Below are 20,673 nucleotides of genomic sequence, written 5' to 3'. Positions count from 1 at the left end.
ATATTTAAAGACAGCAGAACCCCCTCAATCCCACACCTCAGAGTGACTGTCTACCCGGTGAATACCTCTGGGAATGGATGCTCCAGGGTGAGTGTAGTCTGGGGCAGCTCTTTTATTGTGATGGGAATGCTTGGCTCCTCCCCTGTTTTTTACATTAATGTGAGTTCTGACCACAACACATGAAGTACAGGAACAGCAGAAACATTATCTGTAGTGATGTCTTTGAAATATCTTTATGGTCCAAATTGAAGTCTAAGAGACTAGAAACTATATAAGCTCTTTGTAACAGGGGGAGGTCTGTGCTGACTATCTGACACATGCATGGTTCTGCAGGAAGAGGACAGCAGCCTCGTAAGATCTGCCTGTCAGTCATGGCGATAACACAGAGAGGTGGGGAAGAGGGTGTGTTGGCTTTCCCTCTCTCTGAGTGGCTGAGAGGCGGGCCTTGGGGGATTGCTCGGCCCATAAGTACTGTGCTTGGTTATGCATTCAGGTGGCCAGAGAGAGGATACCCAGTGATGCTGGAGACAGACTCCAGTGTAAACAAAGACTAGGCAAGCACGGCTGAGGAAGACAGTCTGCCTTAAACAAATAAACCAAGAATTAAAAGAAAAAATTACATACCCGAGTGGACGTGTGTAGTTATACGGTATATATAAATAATAGCTGAGCGTAGATCAGAGACCCGAGCTGACCGGCTTAGCGGCAGTGGGGGCACTGCGTACGCAGCACCTTTATTTTGTAGTTTTATTACTGTGTTTTATTTTCTATTTTTATTTCGCCTTTGGTTTTCATTATTATTTCAGAGCAGCTGCGCGTGCTGACGGATACGTGTGCAACCCCTGTTTATCATCGTTGGTGTAAGGGGAGTTGCAGCACCAGCGCCGTCAGGTGATAAATAATAAAAAATAAAGAAAAGTTACCAAAATAAAACTGGACACCCGTGCAGTGTTTCAAATAAAACCTTCTGTCTCCCGTGTGTGTCAGTGAATTGCCCACCACCCGTCCACACTCTTCTACAAAAGAACATGAGAAAATCACTGCCTGTGTCTGGTCACTGGAAACCCTAACAATTGTTCTTACTCGTTTAAAATGAGTTCAGTTCATTACTGTGTTGTTTCAAATATATTTATTCAAGAAGCAGTTAAATAGTGAAATAGAACTCAAACTTAATGTAGCTCAGTTGACCAAACTTAAATTAATGTAATACACTGACCAATAGGTACCCAGGCCTGATATGCAAATCCTGGTTCAGATTGAGGATCCTGGGAATCTGTGTATTTGTTGTTTGAGGTTTGTTGTACCGTCAAGATCTTTGAGTTTTGCAGGTCTGCACTCGGAATAGGGATGAACTGCATGTTTTTATATTTGTACTTTTGTCACCATAATTGCAGGAGTTCTCCATATTTTATGAGGTCAGCATGCTCACACACAATGATCAAACCAAGCTCACAGTGATATTTAATGAGGTCTGCAAGCTCACACACAATGATCAATCCAAGCTCACAGTGATATTTAATGAGGTCTGCAAGCTCACACACAATGATCAATCCAAGCTCACAGTGATATTTAATGAGGTCTGCATGCGCACACACAATGATCAATCCAAGCTCACAGTGATATTTAATGAGGTCAGCATGCTCACACACAATGATCAATCCAAGCTCACAGTGATATTTAATGAGGTCTGCGTGAACACACAAAAAGATCAATCCAAGCTCATAGTGATTCCCTGTTGGAACTACTATAAAATCTACTTTCTTATTAACATAGCAGTCACTTTGGAGTCATTTTTCCTAATAAAATGTGATTAAAGTTGTGGCAAACATGACATATCGATACTGTACGTTTAACAGAGAGCCACTTGCGTATAAAAGCTGAACAATTAGCTTGTTGAGGAGGCTTGCTGGAGGTCACGACGGGTGCTGTATGGAGGTTGGCGGTTCCTGTTTGCTATGCAGTCTGGGATGGAAGGCATTGTGTGATGTCATCAGGAAGTTTGGAGCTGAGGGCTTTGACTGTGATGGTGTGTTCGAACGAAACAATTTGAAAAGGAAAAAGTTTTCTATATTATCAGCGGCTGCATGAGGAGAACGTTAACTAAACTACTTGCCAAGTATTTGGAACAAACTACGTGCCGGAGGCCAGATGAACAAACAAGGTTAACTAACGTGTTTGTTCCAGCGGAACAGGTCGTACAGCTTTGAAATTGGGTAGTTTGGTTTTAGGTCATTGAAAGGATTCCCGCATCGTTTCGATTGCTAAAGGGAAATTGACATTTTTGTGACTGGTTAAATATCCAATACAGTCTCTGTAAGTGTAACCCCCATGCTTCCTGTTTCCAAATATGGGTATCAGTGAGTCTGTTTCTTTAACACGACCCCCCTTCTGTGCCCGCAATAAACACGTGCACAGTCAGTTGCCTGCATGTTAATTTCCAATGTGCAAACGAGTGCTAGAGCTACCGTCCTAGGAATACATCTGAAATTTCTATATGCTGTATCTTCACTGTCCTGCATTGCTATTATATTTTATTAATAGGTAAGCGATTTCTCCTTACTTTTGATTTTTTTTTATTGATTAAAAATAGCAGGATTTGCTGTAATAAAGCTTTAAGTAAAACTTTAAATAAATAAATAAGTAGTGTGGCCGCCATGTGGATGATTCTGTTCAATACAGCTTTGCAAATAAATATTTGAAGCGGCTATATTCTAATACTTATAAAAGAATAATATATATTTTTTATATTTGAGTGATTTCTGTTATTTACAGAGGCAGTTGTGTTTCCATTTTACTCGGTAAATAGAAAAAAAAGGAGAATATTGTTTATACATTCGTCCGCCATTTTGACTGAACTGCAGTTAAATATAGTTCAAAACTTGAACGGTTTATAATATGTGTTTAAGATGTTCCAAATATATATTTGTCATTTATATAGTACATTTGTATTGTATGGTTACTAAAAAAATAAATAAATACACTTTAAATAAGTTTCCTTTTAATTAATGCACCACGTGTGTATTGTGTTTTACACAGTCAGTTGCCTGCATGTTAATTTCCAATGTGCAAACGAGTGCTAGAGCTACCGTCCTAGGAATACATCTGAAATTTCTATATGCTGTATCTTCACTGTCCTGCATTGCTATTATATTTTATTAATAGTTCGTGGAGACCGGAGATTACGAAGAGTGGAGGACTCGATCCATTGCATCTACCGAGACGGCTTGTATTGCAGCGGGACTGACAGTTCAGCAGAAGGACTTGTTTTTTTTTATATTTTTAAGTCCTCCGGAGGTACTTTAGTCGTTGTGCACAACTGATAGAAACATTTTGTTTTATTCTATATTTTTTATTTCCAATGTTTGTTTGTTTTTTTTTACTGTGAACAATATTGTAACAATTTTAATTGCTACATATATATTACTTTTATAAATATTTTATTTTCATAAAGCATATTTGTTGTTGCTGAGTGATTCTTTATAATAAAGTAACCTGGTATAAATATATTAAGGCAACTGTATAACGTAAAGTACATTTTCTTAAGAAGGGTATACGCAGCATTAGAGAGAGATCTCCAGAATTCACATATATTTTCCCTGAACTTAATTCTCAATGTGACTCATTGTAATAGTGGGTTACATAAGTAGAAAAATTTGGCGCCCAAAACGCGGGGCTGCGCCCCTTCTAGTAATCATTCATGTTTAAATTACTCAGCAACAATTAAAATTTGTTTTGAAATATATATGCAATAAGTTTAATTTCTATAAGTAATGGAATTGTGCAAGCAGTATGAGTTTTGCGCTGATAGGTCCATACTTTTAGGTCATGTAGATCAAAGAGTCACCTATGCTGACATTAAGAATGCATTCAGTCCAGTTGGTGTTGTTACTAAAGTTCAGCGTTTAGTTGGACAAGTATCTGAAAGTGTACTTTGTGAGTTTGAGGAAGGTTTGTCTGTGTTTCTGTTAGATGATGAGCATGTTAGTCATGACTTCAGCAGTCGCTGGACAGTACAGCCTGTTTTATCAGATCAAGTTAGATTTAGCAACACTAGCACCAATGTAATGTCCACAGCTATGTTACTGGATGCCATTTTGTTAGATGTGACTGATACTTTTCAGGAGCAGTTGGCAGAAATAGCTATCAAACATGGCACTGATGCTAAAGAATTAGAAAAGAGGGCATCCAAGCTGCTGTCTGATAAACTTAGTGGAAGCTATAAAGACTCTGAAGGGGTTAGTCCCTTGCCCAAGGTGTCTTTTGATTTCTCAAATGCTTTCACTCCTAAGCAGACATTCTCAGAACATTTTGAAACCTTTTCTTCACCCTCTCAACAGCCAAATGTGTACAGCAACCAGTCCACACCTATCTCTATTCCTAGTGATGTACAGAAAGTTGTAGTAGAGCATGTAGTGAAAACTGCGAGTGAAGGTGCATTTCTTAACAATGTCCGTTACAAGCTCAAGTGTTTTTCGGGCACTGCCAGTAAGCCAAGTAGTGAAGCAGACTATGAAACATGGCGCATTCAGATTCGCCAGGTAATTAAAGATGTTGATCTCACTGCTAATGCAAAAAGACGCAAGTTACTGGAAAGTCTTTTACCCCCAGCTTTGAATGTTGCCCTATATGCAGGAGAAGACGCAACTGCTGAGCAGTACTTTGAAGAGCTAGAGAAGGCTTATGGCAGTGTAGCAAGTGGCGAGGAGCTGTTTATACAGTTTATTGAGACACATCAAAATGCAACTGAAAAAGCATCAGACTATCTTCGTAGACTCCATGCTGTCCTGCAACGAGTAATGGAAAGGGATGGTTTAGTTGGAACACAACCTGATAAGCAACTGTTGAAGCAATTTATCAGGGGTTGTTGGGATGATACGTTAATAGACCGTTTGCACTTGAAGGACTTTCTGAGTGACATTTCTGAGCAGTGCTTATCATACTCAAAGGTTTTATTTGAGGTACGGGCTTTTGAGGAGGAGAAAGAGTCAAAAGAGACCAGAAAGAAGCGTCATCTTGGTGCAACACAGCCCAAGGTTTCTGCCAAGTCTGTTGGTGTTGGTGATAATATTAGTACTGTATCCCATACAGTTCCCGGTTCAACCAGCAGAGAAGAAGAGCTTGCCCAAAGGGTCCTACAGCTAGAAAAGGATTGGAAAAAAGCAAAGGTATCCTCAAGTACACATGGTGTGTCAAATGCTAGTGGAGCCCCAGATACTGCAAGTAATAGGAGCAGCTCTGCTGAATTAAGAGAAAGGTCAGAAACCACAGTTAAGAAGGGACCCAATAGGATGGGGGCATTCTGCTATAATTGTGGCAAAGATGGACACACAATGGAAAAGTGCTCTAATCCAGTGAATGCAGTGCTGGTTCAGCAAAAGCTCAGGAATAGATGCGAGAACAGGGCTGCACAGCGCAGAGAAGCTTATACTCCATTGCATCCTTTAAACTAGATGGGTGTCTCTATAAGGGACAGATAGAGGCACTGAATTCATGTACACCCAGTCCCAAAACAACTCAAAAGCACAATATACCCAGTTTTCATAAAAGTTTACAGGGCGTACCTCCTGGTCTTGTTGGTGAGTCGTGTCACACTGTTGCTTTTCTTGATGGTGTTCGTTGCCTCTGTTTAGTAGACACTGGATCACAGGTAACTTGCCTATCTGAGTCATTTTACCGTCAGTATTTGTCACATCTCAAGTTAAGCTCGATACAAGACTTACTCTGTGTTGTTGGTGCGGGAGGTAGTACTGTTCCTTATCTAGGATTCATAGAAGTTAATGTGCAATTTCCTGAAGATGTTTGTGGCACAGAAAACAGCTTTTATGTGTTAGTTCTTGTTTGCCCTGACAATCAATGTAATACTACTGTACCTCTCTTAGTGGGAACAAATGTACTCAGGCATCTCATGCGTGAGTGTGAGGAGAAGGCTGGTGCGCAATACTTGAAGAGGCTGGCTATCCGCTGCGACTGGGCTGCTGCCTATACCAATACAATTGGTGAAGCCAATGCAAAAGCAAAAACTACCAAAGTGAGATTAGCCAGTAAAACACCTGTTACGGTTCCCAAGAACGAGTCTAAAGAGCTGAAATGTATGCTGAGTAAGAATATCTATAGCAAAGGATGCAATATACTTATAGAAGCATCTGAAGGACGTCCCATTGCAGGAGGATTACTGGTTTACAATCAGCTGCTAGCAGGAGACCCTCAAAATCGTACCAAGATTGGAGTCATGGTCAAAAATGCCTCTGATCATGACATCACCTTACAACCCAGAAGTGTTGTTGCTGCAGGGGAAACAGTGGAGTGGATAAGGGCATTAGATGTCTCCAAATTAAATCTGATGGAGTCCAGATGTTCTAGTGCTACTGCAGTATTGAGGGAGGGAGAAAAGTTCGGTCCCAGTAATACAACAAGGCTGGAGTTGGATTTTGATAACTCACCAGTTTCTGAAGATTTCAAGAAATATATTACTACTAGGATAGAAAAAGAAGTAGGCAGTGCATTCTCCCTCCATGATCTCGACATAGGACATGCTCCTGGGATAACACACAAAATAGTGCTCACAGACAACACTCCATTCAAAGAGCGCACCCGTCGTGTCTCTCCAGCTGATTTTGAAGACCTGAGAAGTCACCTTCATGAGTTGCTGACTACTGGGATTATTGAAGAGTCTGACAGCCCCTATGCATCTCCAGTTGTCTTGGTTAGAAAGAAAAACGGATCCCTACGAATGGTTGTGGACTACAGAAGACTGAATCGTCTAACCAGGCGGGATGCATACCCACTTCCTAGAATAGAGGAGACTTTTGCTCTTCTTTCAGGCTCAAAATGGTTCTCAGTACTAGATCTAAAAAGCGGATATTATCAAATTGAAGTAGAAGAGTCTGACCGTGCCAAGACTGCATTCACAACGCCATTTGGTAATTGGCAATTCAAAATGATGCCTCAAGGTTTAACCAATGCCCCAGCTACATTTCAGAGAACAATGGAGCGGGTGATGTCAGGAGTTAATCTACAGGAAGTGGTTGCTTTCCTGGATGACCTAATTATATTTTCAGACACTCTTGAACAACACGAGGAACGTCTAATGAAGGTCCTGCATCGCATTGCTCAGTATGGCTTGAAGCTCTCTCCTTCAAAATGTAAATTCTTCCAGAATTCGGTGGCATATCTGGGACACAAGATTTCGGAAGAGGGAATCTGCCCTGACCCCCAGAAGATTTCAGCTATAATAGATTGGCCGACGCCCAAGAACATCAGAGAGGTTAGGTCTTTTCTCGGCTTCGCAGGGTATTACAGACGTTTTGTGGAAAAATATGCAAACATTGCTAGGCCATTAAATGATTTGTTGGTGGGCGAAGCTTCAAACAGAAAGAAAGGGGCATCTTGGCGAATAAAAGCAAGACAGTCTCTGGGTGATCGATGGACAGCAGATTGTCAAAGGGCATTTGAATGCATCAAAGAGAAGCTCACTACATCGCCAGTGTTAGGATTTGCAGACTGGAAACTCCATTATATCTTACACACAGATGCCAGTATCACAGGCCTGGGAGCAGCACTCTACCAGGTCCAGGATGGTAAAATGAGAGTTATCTCATATGCTAGTCGAGGACTTAGCAAAAGTGAACGAAACTACCCTGTTCACAAATTGGAATTTTTAGCTTTGAAATGGTCAATAAGTGAAAAGTTTCATGACTATTTATATGGGACAGAATTCAAAGTAGTGACAGATAATAATCCTCTGACATATGTTCTCACAACTGCAAAATTGGATGCTGCAGGACATAGGTGGTTGTCAGCCCTGTCTATCTATAACTTTGACATAAGCTACAGATCTGGAAAAACTAATATGGATGCAGATGGCTTATCCCGAAGGCCAAATGGACCTGCTGCAGATGATGATGACTCCCTGAAGCAAGTGGAGAGAATTGCTAAAATGCTGTCCAGGACCAGACAAGACCCTGATTTTGACACCCTGGAGTCAGATGTGTGTAAGGCTGCTTTCCTGAGGCATAAAGTAGTAGTACTTGCACAGGAAGTTGAATCAGAAGAGCCTGGTGAGCAAGAGAATCCAGAGATAGAAGTGAGCGGGAACAAACCTAGCGCTGTAGAAGCTTTACCTAGTGGAGAGGGTGCCATTCCAGATGATTTTGAATTTCCAGAACCATGGCCAGGGCAACCATTACTTCCTGGATTAACTTTAGAAAACTGGAAAGTTCTTCAAAACAGAGATGTTAATCTGTCCAGAGTCATTCAGTTGTTGGGGAAAGGCAGAAAGCTTGAAGAAAAATTCAGAAAGTCAGAGACCCCTGAAGTAAGATTACTTTTAAAAGAGTGGCCTAAACTTCTCCTTAAAGAGGGTGTTCTACATCGGCGGGTGATGAGGAATGAAGAACTATACGATCAGTTGGTGATTCCACAAAGTCACCAGGCTAGAGCTTTGGAAGGAGTACATGATGAAACTGGACATCTTGGCTATGAGAGGACTCTGGATTTGGCTAGAGCACGCTTCTATTGGCCAAGGATGACCCGGGATGTGGAACAGAAATGCAAGACTTGTGAGAGGTGCTTACGCAGAAAAGCAAGGGCAGAGAAGGCTGCAAAAATGGTCAATATAAATGTTTATGCTCCCATGGAGCTTGTCTGCATTGATTTTTTATCATTAGAACCTGATTCCAAAGATATTCGGAACATACTAGTTATAACCGATCACTTCACAAAATATGCGCAAGCATATCCAACTAAAGACCAGACTGCCAAGACTGTAGCCAATCTGTTGTGGGAGAATGTAATTTGCCACTACGGGTTTCCCAAGAGAGTTCATAGCGATCAAGGTGCAAATTTTCAGTCTGAACTCATTTCAGAGCTCTGTAAAATTTGTGGCACTAAATCTAGAACTACACCTTACCATCCTAGAGGAAATCCAGTTGAAAGATTTAACAGAACCCTCCTTGACATGCTGGGTACCCTCTCTGAGAAGAAGAAAGATAACTGGAGGAAGTATGTTCGCCCTCTCGTTCATGCATATAACTGCACTCGTAACGACACTACTGGAGAGTCTCCGTTCTTCCTCATGTTTGGTAGGCAGCCAAGATTGCCTATAGATTTGTGCTTTGGCATCAGTCCTGTTGGACATGACCATAAGACTCATCAGCAATATGTGAAGGAACTTCGTCAGAGGCTAAAATATGCCTACGAGCGAGCCACTAAGGAAGCAGAGAAAAGACAGCTGGCCAATAAACAGAGATGGGACAAGAAGGTCATAGCATCATCCTTGGAGGAAGGAGATCGAGTCCTGGTTAGGAATGTAAATTTGCGTAGGAAGCACAAAATAGCTGACCGCTGGGAACACGCTGTTTACATTGTCGTACGGCAGGCTAGAGAAGAGCTGCCAGTCTATGTGATTAGACCAGAGAAAGATGATGGACCTGAGAGAACATTGCACAGAGACATGTTGCGTCCTTGTGGATTCATATCGGCTGAAGAGGGAGTTGATGATGGCACAGTACCTGAGAAGGCAAGACGTACGAGGACGAGGCAGACTGCAGGGACCTTGGATGAAACTAGAAATTCTGATGAGGATGATACAGATCAATCGGTAATTCCTTCTGAAGAAGAACAGAATATTGCTGGTTCTGGATTGAATCCAGAAGCTCCTGAGTTCTGTACTTACCTGCCAATGACTGATGAAGATCCTCCACTCCATTCTTCTTTGCATGAAGACGACGTGACGGGACCAGTAACTGAGGTTACTATTGAAAGAGAAATAACCGAGGAAGTCTCAGAATCAGCACTGGGTGAACTTCAACAAAGTTCCAAAACTGAGCCTAGGGAGACCATAGATCCCCAAGTGTTAAGACGATCAGAAAGAGAGAGGAAACTGCCATCTAAGTTCAAAGATTTTGAAGTAACTTCTCAAAAGATAACTTCTGACAAGAAACACGATTACAATAGAGCTGTTTCACAAATTGTTTCCTGTGTACAACAGCAAAACAAAATGATATTGGAACAGTTGCATAAACAGACCGAGCTATTGATTCAGGCTTTGATTTCGCATTAGCATATAGAAGATGATTAAATAAATATATGGATATTTTCTGTGGGTGTTACTATCGAGGACGATAGCTTTTAGGGAGGGAGAATGTAACCCCCATGCTTCCTGTTTCCAAATATGGGTATCAGTGAGTCTGTTTCTTTAACACGACCCCCCTTCTGTGCCCGCAATAAACACGTGCACAGTCAGTTGCCTGCATGTTAATTTCCAATGTGCAAACGAGTGCTAGAGCTACCGTCCTAGGAATACATCTGAAATTTCTATATGCTGTATCTTCACTGTCCTGCATTGCTATTATATTTTATTAATAGGTAAGCGATTTCTCCTTACTTTTGATTTTTTTTTATTGATTAAAAATAGCAGGATTTGCTGTAATAAAGCTTTAAGTAAAACTTTAAATAAATAAATAAGTAGTGTGGCCGCCATGTGGATGATTCTGTTCAATACAGCTTTGCAAATAAATATTTGAAGCGGCTATATTCTAATACTTATAAAAGAATAATATATATTTTTTATATTTGAGTGATTTCTGTTATTTACAGAGGCAGTTGTGTTTCCATTTTACTCGGTAAATAGAAAAAAAAGGAGAATATTGTTTATACATTCGTCCGCCATTTTGACTGAACTGCAGTTAAATATAGTTCAAAACTTGAACGGTTTATAATATGTGTTTAAGATGTTCCAAATATATATTTGTCATTTATATAGTACATTTGTATTGTATGGTTACTAAAAAAATAAATAAATACACTTTAAATAAGTTTCCTTTTAATTAATGCACCACGTGTGTATTGTGTTTTACACAGTCAGTTGCCTGCATGTTAATTTCCAATGTGCAAACGAGTGCTAGAGCTACCGTCCTAGGAATACATCTGAAATTTCTATATGCTGTATCTTCACTGTCCTGCATTGCTATTATATTTTATTAATAGTTCGTGGAGACCGGAGATTACGAAGAGTGGAGGACTCGATCCATTGCATCTACCGAGACGGCTTGTATTGCAGCGGGACTGACAGTTCAGCAGAAGGACTTGTTTTTTTTTATATTTTTAAGTCCTCCGGAGGTACTTTAGTCGTTGTGCACAACTGATAGAAACATTTTGTTTTATTCTATATTTTTTATTTCCAATGTTTGTTTGTTTTTTTTTACTGTGAACAATATTGTAACAATTTTAATTGCTACATATATATTACTTTTATAAATATTTTATTTTCATAAAGCATATTTGTTGTTGCTGAGTGATTCTTTATAATAAAGTAACCTGGTATAAATATATTAAGGCAACTGTATAACGTAAAGTACATTTTCTTAAGAAGGGTATACGCAGCATTAGAGAGAGATCTCCAGAATTCACATATATTTTCCCTGAACTTAATTCTCAATGTGACTCATTGTAATAGTGGGTTACATAAGGAAGAGAAAATAATTCGAATATAACTGACTTGCAGCATATTAATGAACATTACTCTGTCTATCAGAACTGCTATAGTATTACCGCCAATTCTTGTGTGTTACAGACTCGTGTGTTATTTTTCTTACTTTATTATTTTTCCCCTGTTTATTTATTTATTTTGTTTTGACCAGTAAATAATTTTAAATATTGCTTTATAGTATACTGGTGTTTTTTGTTTCTGTATTTTATTTTAGTAAATTGTTAATTAACTTTTGCTTTGTTGATTAGTTGTTGGGTATGTATATTGCGTTGTGTGTGTTCGCTGAGACTATTGAAACCCGGCTTGCAGTTTAACAGTGTAAATTGGCTCGTGAGGGTATATTCCCGCAACCACTGGCGTTGATTACTAAAGAGGTGTCTTTGGTAACACAATGGTAAAGTTAGTTTGTCTCTTGGAAGGACCGTATTTAAAGCAGGTTTCCAATAGGGATGAAAAGCTTTTCATTGTCTTGTACTGTTTGTTACTACCATAGCAATTAACTGTCATTTTTTTATGTTTGGTTAATTAATATTTTGTTCTGTATATGTTTTGTTTCTTTATTCTGTAAAACTTGGGTTTTTTATTTTGCTTTTGTAATTTGGTTTCATTATTATGGGTAAATGGACTTAAAGCTGGAGCCATCTAAATATATATATATATATATATATATATATTTTATTTTACCTCATAAGCAATTTGTTTGGTTATTCAATTAATTAATAATCCCCTTTTACTCTGGTTGATATAGGACTTGAATAGGATAATGGGCTTTCTGGTCCTGGTAATGTGGTTAAGTTAAATAATTTGATAGGACATTTATTACTATCTGGCACCCTAGAGCTTGACGCAGTTACGTAAGTGGCACCCCAGATGGGACAGAGCTAATTAGTACTGGACTAATTGGGATATAATTAATTGGAGTTCATAATTGGGTGATTGTTTTAGAGGGAAAAAAATGGCTAATGTTTTTGAATTGAGTGATGATCAGTTAATGCCTACAGCTGATATGTCCTTGCTAGATTTTGAAACTGAGGGTGTTTGTTCGCCTCAAGAATATCCTCCTTTAAGGCCATTGCCTACACCGTTGGGTTTACGATCAGGAGATCTAGATATACGGGTGTTGGCGCAATCAGTGGAAATAAGTAGACAGATGGTAAATGAATTGCAAACCATTGTGCAGGAAAACTCAAGAAAACAACTAGCTATGGAAAAAGAATTGGTTGATCTTAAACAGGAGCAAGGGTTTATTATTGAAAGCATTGAGGGTTTAAAGCAATATATACCATGTGTTATTGAAACATCAGTAAATGAGTTGTCTGATGCTGTCACTAAAAGTTTCAATGGTGTAATTAAGCATTTAAGGGAAGAATGTAGGGCTAATATAGAAGGTGTGAAGGAACTGATTTTAAATTTGCAAACGCAGAATAAGCTTGAGAATCGTGTGGCAGATGAACGGGATTTGTTGGTTTGTCGGACAGTACAGGAAGTGAAGCAATTGGAAGAGTGTTCTGAGATTTTAACAAAACATGTGAGGGTGTTGGAAGCAAACCATAAGAAAGGGGGTGTTGGTTTGTCATTGGAAAGTAGTGCACAAGTGAGAGGAGAAACTGGTGTAACAGCAGCTAAGTTGCCTGTTAAAATTAATTTTCCGTCTTTTGGAAGAGTGCATGATGAAAGTGATCCTGTGAAATATTTAGCCAAATGTAGTGATTTTCTTGCCCTGCGTCCTATGTCTGATTATGAAATACTGGCCACAGTGAGTAATGTTTTACATGGCATAGCCCGTGATTGGTGGGAGATTGCTAGAGAGCAAGTTATTAGTTGGGCAGATTTCAAGGAGAAGTTTATGTCTGCATTTCTTTCAGATGATTATGAAGATGAATTGGAGGAGCGAGTGAAAACTCGAGTGCAGGGATCAACAGAATCGGTACAGAATTATGCATATAGTTTTCGTGCTTTGTGTAGAAGGTGGAAATCTTCAATTCAAGAGACGGAGGTTGTGAAACTCATGTTAAAGAATATGAATCCTAAATATGTTAGTCATTTGAGAGGTAGAGTTAATACAGTAGAGGAGCTTGTGCAGTTAGGAAGACAAATTGAGAAGGATCTGGCTGCTCAATCAGAGTTTGAAGGGCGCCAGACCTATGGTGGTAATAAAGAAAGGGTATATAAAGGGCAGCAAGTTACCCCAGTGGCGAGCAAGGCTAGTGTACTTTGTTGGAGGTGTAAACAGGAACATTTACCAAAACAATGCCCATTGTTTAAAAAAGAAGGCTACAAACCTAAAGTTGGTGTAGTAACAACTGCAAAAGGAGAAGAGGTGACGGATGTCATTAATCCTAAAGGACAGACTAGAAAACAAAACGAAGGAAAGAAAATCCCACCCAATGTCTTGCAACAATTAATAGTTTCTGTTGGCATTACAGTGGGAAGGTAAGGGATTGTTAGATACTGGTGCTTCGTGTACTTTATTGCATGAGGATTTGTGGAAAAAAATGTGTGTGTCCAATGAGAAGTTGCAACCTTGGAAAGGAGGTACTTTGTTTTTAGCTAATGGTGACCCAAGTTGTCCATTAGGTTCTGCTCATTTAGAAGTTAATTTTCATGGAGTAACAGTTGCAATGCCTGTAGCAGTGGTGTCTGGGAATGGGTTGGCTTTTGCTCTAATTTTGGGTTTAGATTTTATTACGTCAACTGGAATGTTGATAGATGTAAAAAATCTTTACTATGTTATGCAGAAAGAGAAATTCCCTTTTCAACCAGGTTTTGCACATTTAAATACTTGGCATACATGTGAATCTACCACTAATACTTTTGTGTATACCAAGATTAATCCAGTAGTTGCAGTAGAGTTAAAATCAGAAATGTCTGTGGAAGAAAAGCGTAAACTGTATGTGAAGGAGGCTTTGTCTCGAATGGATACTGTATTTGAGTGTGAAAAAGAAATGGCTGATGTGATGGAAGTGTATTTGGGTGTTTGTACCCCAAAACTTGGAAAGACTGCAGTGTTATCTCATAAGATCCATGTTAGAGAAGGTCCTGCAATCAAACAACGGTCATATCCAATGTCTGCAGGAAGGCAACAAATGGTGAAAGAACATTTGGATGATATGCTAGATAAGGGAATAATTGAACCTTCATATTCTCCATGGAGTTCCCCTGTAGTACTTGTCCCTAAGAAAGATGGCTCCCAAAGATTTTGTGTAGATTATCGTAAATTAAATGCCCAAACAATAACTGATGCTTATCCTATGCCTACAATTAATGATATGTTAACTTCGTTGTCTGGTTCACAAGTGTTTTCTACAATTGACTTGAATAGTGGTTATTGGCAAGTCCAAATGGCTGAGACTTGCAAACCATTGACAGCATTTGTAACAAACTATGGCTTGTATCAATTTAAGGTCATGCCTTTTGGCCTTAAAAATGCTCCAGCATCTTTTCAACGCTTAATGGAGTTGGTGTTAGGAGATTTGCGTGATAAGGTTTGCTTAGTATATCTAGATGATGTGATCATTTACTCAGCAAACAAAGAACAGCATTTAAAGGATATCCGGTCAGTCTTTGATAAACTTCAAGAGGCTGGCCTTACTATTAATTTAAAGAAGTGTCAATTTTGCAAAACTGAGATTAAATTTTTGGGTCATATTGTTTCTACAGCAGGTGTGTATGCAGATCCTGCAAAGACTGAAGCAATTCAGCATTATCCAGTACCAGCTAATTTAAGGGACTTGCAAAGGTTCTTAGGAATGGCAGGCTGGTATCATCGCTTTGTTCCTGGATTCTCTGTCATTGCTGAGCCTTTGAACACTCTTAAGAAGAAAGGTGTGAAGTGGAGGTGGTCTCCTGAATGTCAGTCAGCATTTGAACAACTGAAAGGACATTTAATGTCACCACCAGTGCTTGGTCACCCGAACAATGAGTTGCCTTTAGTGGTCTATACTGACGCCAGTGGTTTTGGCTTGGGAGCTATATTGGTGCAGCGCTTATCTCCTACTCAAGAAGAGGTGTTAGCGTATGCCAGTCGAGCATTGACTCCTCCGGAGAAGAATTATACTACCACTGAGCAGGAATGCTTAGCAGTTGTGTGGTCTTTAGAGAAATGGAGACAATATTTAGAAGGTAAACCGTTTAAAGTGGTTACGGATCACTCGGCTATTTTGTGGGTTTTTAATACTACAAAGCCTAACTCTAGACTCATTCGATGGGCTTTACGCCTTCAAGAATTTGAGTTTACTGTTGAGTTTCGGAAGGGTAAGCTGAATGAAGCCCCAGATGCTTTGTCACGTGCTCCATTAGGGACAACTGAGAAAGTTCTATTAGGAGTACAAGTGGAACAACTAGCAGCTAGGCAAAGTTATACTCCATTTCCTTATACAGATGATGATGTTTGGAGTGCGCAAAGAGAAGATCCGGAAGTACAGAGAATTTATCAAACTCTTCTGGAAAAGATTGAAGATGATACCATCTCTGAACAAAATGAAAAGGCCTATGTTGTTTTAGAGGACAAGATTTATAGAGTGAGTAAAATGTACAATACTACAAAGTACCAACTCTATATACCAAAGAGTTTACGAGCTGATGTGTTGCATGCCTATCATAGTAATCCTATGAGTGGGCACATGGGTCGGTATAAAACTCTGCACCGTATCCTGCAAACAGCATATTGGCCAGGGATATGGAAAGATGTTGTTACTTATGTGCGCAACTGTCAAGTTTGTCAGTCTGTAAAACCTGAAAATACTCGCCCTGTGGGTAAATTACAGTCTATTACAGTCACTCGACCATGGGAAATGGTTGGAGTTGACCTTATGGGTCCCCTGCCTAACAGTTCCAACAACAATACACAATTGCTAGTGGTGGTAGACTATTACACCCGCTGGGTTGAACTTTTTCCATTAAGACAGGCAAAAGCTGTAACCATTGCTAACTGTCTGAGAAAAGACATATTTACACGTTGGGGTACGCCTGCTTATCTTTTATCTGATCGGGGTCCGCAGTTTGTCTCAGAAGTGTTGACTGCTCTTTGTAAGCAGTGGAATGTAGTAAAGAAACAGACAACTGCATATCATCCGCAGACGAATTTTTCTGAGCGTATTAACAGAATATTGAAGTCTATGATGGCATCCTATGTGCAGGAACGACATGCTAAATGGGATTGCTATTTAGCAGAGTTCAGATATGCTATTAATTCATCTAAGCAGGAGACTACTGGTTATTCTCCTGCAGAGCTCAACTTAGGCAGATCACTGAAGGGACCTATCGATCAAGCCTTGTCTGGAGCAGGTATATCACCTGACATGCCTGCTTATGACACCTTACAACTGGTTCATGATTTGAAGGAGCATGTGCAAAGCAATGTTGCCAAAGCTAAAGCGCGACAGAAGAGGAATTATGATAAGCATCGGAGAACTGTTAGTTACAAGTCCCAAGATAGAGTGTGGGTGCGTAATCATGTTCTTTCTGATGCTTCCAAGAAGTTTACTTCCAAACTAGCACCTCGCTGGAAAGGCCCTTATCGCATTGTTGAGAAACGGGGTCCAGTGAGTTATCTAGTTTGTTTAGAAGACACCGGACAAGATGTCAAGACTATCCATGTTTGTGATGTTAAACCCTTTTATCCTACAGCCGAAGAGCATGATTTCCAACTTCGTCAAAAGGTGCTTGAAATCTTTAAGGATGATGATGTGGATGAAGAGTCGGAGTTTGCTGGTTTTACCAAAGAGGATTTAAACACAATGACTTGTGTTTTTTTAAAGGGGGGAGAATGTGGCAAACATGACATATCGATACTGTACGTTTAACAGAGAGCCACTTGCGTATAAAAGCTGAACAATTAGCTTGTTGAGGAGGCTTGCTGGAGGTCACTACGGGTGCTGTATGGAGGTTGGCGGTTCCTGTTTGCTATGCAGTCTGGGATGGAAGGCATTGTGTGATGTCATCAGGAAGTTTGGAGCTGAGGGCTTTGACTGTGATGGTGTGTTCGAACGAAACAATTTGAAAAGGAAAAAGTTTTCTATATTATCAGCGGCTGCATGAGGAGAACGTTAACTAAACTACTTGCCAAGTATTTGGAACAAACTACGTGCCGGAGGCCAGATGAACAAACAAGGTTAACTAACCTGTTTGTTCCAGCGGAACAGGTCGTACAGCTTTGAAATTGGGGAGTTTGGTTTTAGGTCATTGAAAGGATTCCCGCATCGTTGTTTTGATTGCTAAAGGGAAATTGACATTTTTGTGACTGGTTCAATATCCAATTCAGTCGCTGTAAGGAAGAGAAAATAATTCGAATATAACTGACTTGCAGCATATTAAATGAACATTACTCTGTCTATCAGAACTGCTATAGAATTACCGCCAATCCTTGTGTGTTACAGACTCGTGTGTTATTTTCCGTACTTTATTATTTTTCTTCTATTTATTTTGTTTTGACCAGTAAATAATTTTAAATATTGCTTTATAGTATACTGGTGTTTTTTGTTTCTGTATTTTATTTTAGTAAATTGTTAATTAACTTTTGCTTTGTTGATTAATTGTTGGGTATGTATATTGCGTTGTGTGTGTGTTTGCTGAGACTATTGAAACCCGGCTTGCAGTTTAACAGTGTAAATTGGCTCGTGAGGGTATATTCCCGCAACCACTGGCGTTGATTACTAAAGAGGTGTCTTTGGTAACACAATGGTAAAGTTAGTTTGTCTCTTGGAAGGACCGTATTTAAAGCAGGTTTCCAATAGGGATGAAAAGCTTTTCATTGTCTTGTACTGTTTGTTACTACCATAGCAATTAACTGTCATTTTTTTATGTTTGGTTAATTAATATTTTGTTCTGTATATGTTTTGTTTCTTTATTCTGTAAAACTTGGGTTTTTTATTTTGCTTTTGTAATTTGGTTTCATTATTATGGGTAAATGGACTTAAAGCTGGAGCCATCTAAATATATATATATATATATATTTTATTTTACCTCATAAGCAATTTGTTTGGTTATTCAATTAATTAATAATCCCCTTTTACTCTGGTTGATATAGGACTTGAATAGGATAATGGGCTTTCTGGTCCTGGTAATGTGGTTAAGTTAAATAATTTGATAGGACATTTATTACTATCTGGCACCCTAGAGCTTGACGCCGTTACAAAGTTAATGTATTCACGTAAGAATTTACTGAAGCTCACATTATTCAAGTTGCAGAAATTGAATTACATTGCTTTGGTTAAGATGTACTAACTTAGTGTTATTGAGTTCACAACATTATTCACTGAGTTTCCTCAGTTTTGTTCAGTAAACTCAACTTGTTTTTACAGTGTAGTAACTTTTATAAAGTCAGGTCTTAAAGGATCCCAAAGATTCAGCATCACCAACAAGACTCGGTAACCCATTCCATACCCTCACCACTGTAAAGAACTGTGTCCTCTGGTCCTGGGTTCAGAACTAAGAAGAACACAAGAAGAAAAGGGGAACCACTGATAATCATGATATAATAATGTAAGAATCTGGATTTTAAAACCTTGATTAGCAGTCAGCCAATGTAATATTCTTATTGAAAAGCTTTCCAGCAATACCACACATAGCCTCTCGGTGAAGGACAGTATGGCACTGTAATGGCTAGTGTTTGATCGAGTTATTCTTTGTTTTATTAAATTGTTATATTGGACAGAAGAAAGGGAAAGCTTATTTAAAAAGTGTGTGTGTTTTTTACAGATGATCAGGAAGCAGGATGAGAATCTTTACCAGTCTCTTCACTTTGTGACTGCATTGCCACAGTCTATTTTCAACACACACACCTAACATGAAAAGTGTCATTTCTCAAACCAGCTTCATGCTTTTCAACCATGAATTGTAAATCCTGTTTTTAAACTGTGTTCACATTGTAAACTGTTCTCTTACCTTCATACTGTCTGGAGCAGCTCACTACAGTCAGCACTGAAAAACACAAAAGAGACAGTCAGGGACTAGACCCTTATAAAAGCACCACAGTCATGTTGCTGTTTCCAATGCTTTTACCATTGTTATACCGTGCTCATCAGTTATAGGTGCCTGCCATACATACATGTAACATGTGCTAACACAGGGAGAAGTAAGAGACAGCGCCATCTAGTGATCGGACACTTTTGATCAGGTTTCCTTCTCTTGTTTTGTTAGTAACACACTGCTGTGCACTACTTGGTGCTGGTGTATATATTAATATAAAGACACTCTAATCTAGCCTATATTAAATATGTATATGACAGGCAGCTCCTGAACTCATAGTCAAAGCACCTTAACACAGACTTACCAAATAATACAAACACAAGATTTGAGTCATTTCAATAAGAACCCTGTGAATGATTGTAAAGGTGAGGGAAGAGTAAAAACAAAGCAAGACAATGCCACATGATAATAATCCTTCATTAACTTGGACACATGCATGGGGTTTAGGAAACTGACAGATCTGTAGCTGCAGTTAAAGTATTCTTGAGTAGCAACTGGTGGTGATATTGAATCGTGTTCAAAACCAGTCAGAGCTTTTTTGATACATTCAATATTCATACTGATGCCAGTGTTCATATGAAGAGAAGAAAGCAGACTTGAGTTGTGAATTCAGTTCAATAATGGGTGTGATAAGTGTAACAGGGAGAAGGCTGGGTACAAAACATAAGCTATATTTTCATAAAAACTATTATAACCAAATTAAATCAATAAACACAGTAGGAATGTTTTCTAGCAGTATCAGAGATTGTAACATTTCAATTGAAATGACAAGCACGGACACTGACACAGACTTGGAGGGGAGTTATCATGTTGTGAATGCTGACAACAAACCAGTAAAAAAAAGAAAGAAATGCTTGCCCTGAATAAGTGAAGCATTAGTTTGCTTTAACACTTTCAACAGGAAGTGTCAGGGAGCTGCTGTAGATGCAGTTCTGATCAGTTCAAAGGGCCTCTGAAACCACTGGCGGTGGAAGCTTTTTACAATTGGGGGGGGGGGAAGCTTCCTCGGGGCTGTTTTTAGTGTTCCCACCGAAACACTATTTGTGAGTTAATATTAAAATAATTAAGATTCAGCTCAATTTCAACCAAAGCAGGAAAAATCGCAGAAATGTTGTTCTTGTGCTTTAATTATGAAGGTAATTAAAAGTAATTAATTAAAGGTAATTAAAAAAGCCTTACAAACTGCGTTTTTTTTTCTTATTTCATGAATGAAATGG

This window comes from Acipenser ruthenus, chromosome 51, assembly GCF_902713425.1.
Source record: "Acipenser ruthenus chromosome 51, fAciRut3.2 maternal haplotype, whole genome shotgun sequence".
In the NCBI taxonomy this organism is placed as follows: domain Eukaryota; kingdom Metazoa; phylum Chordata; class Actinopteri; order Acipenseriformes; family Acipenseridae; genus Acipenser; species Acipenser ruthenus.
Note: the sequence above shows the minus strand (reverse complement) of the source record.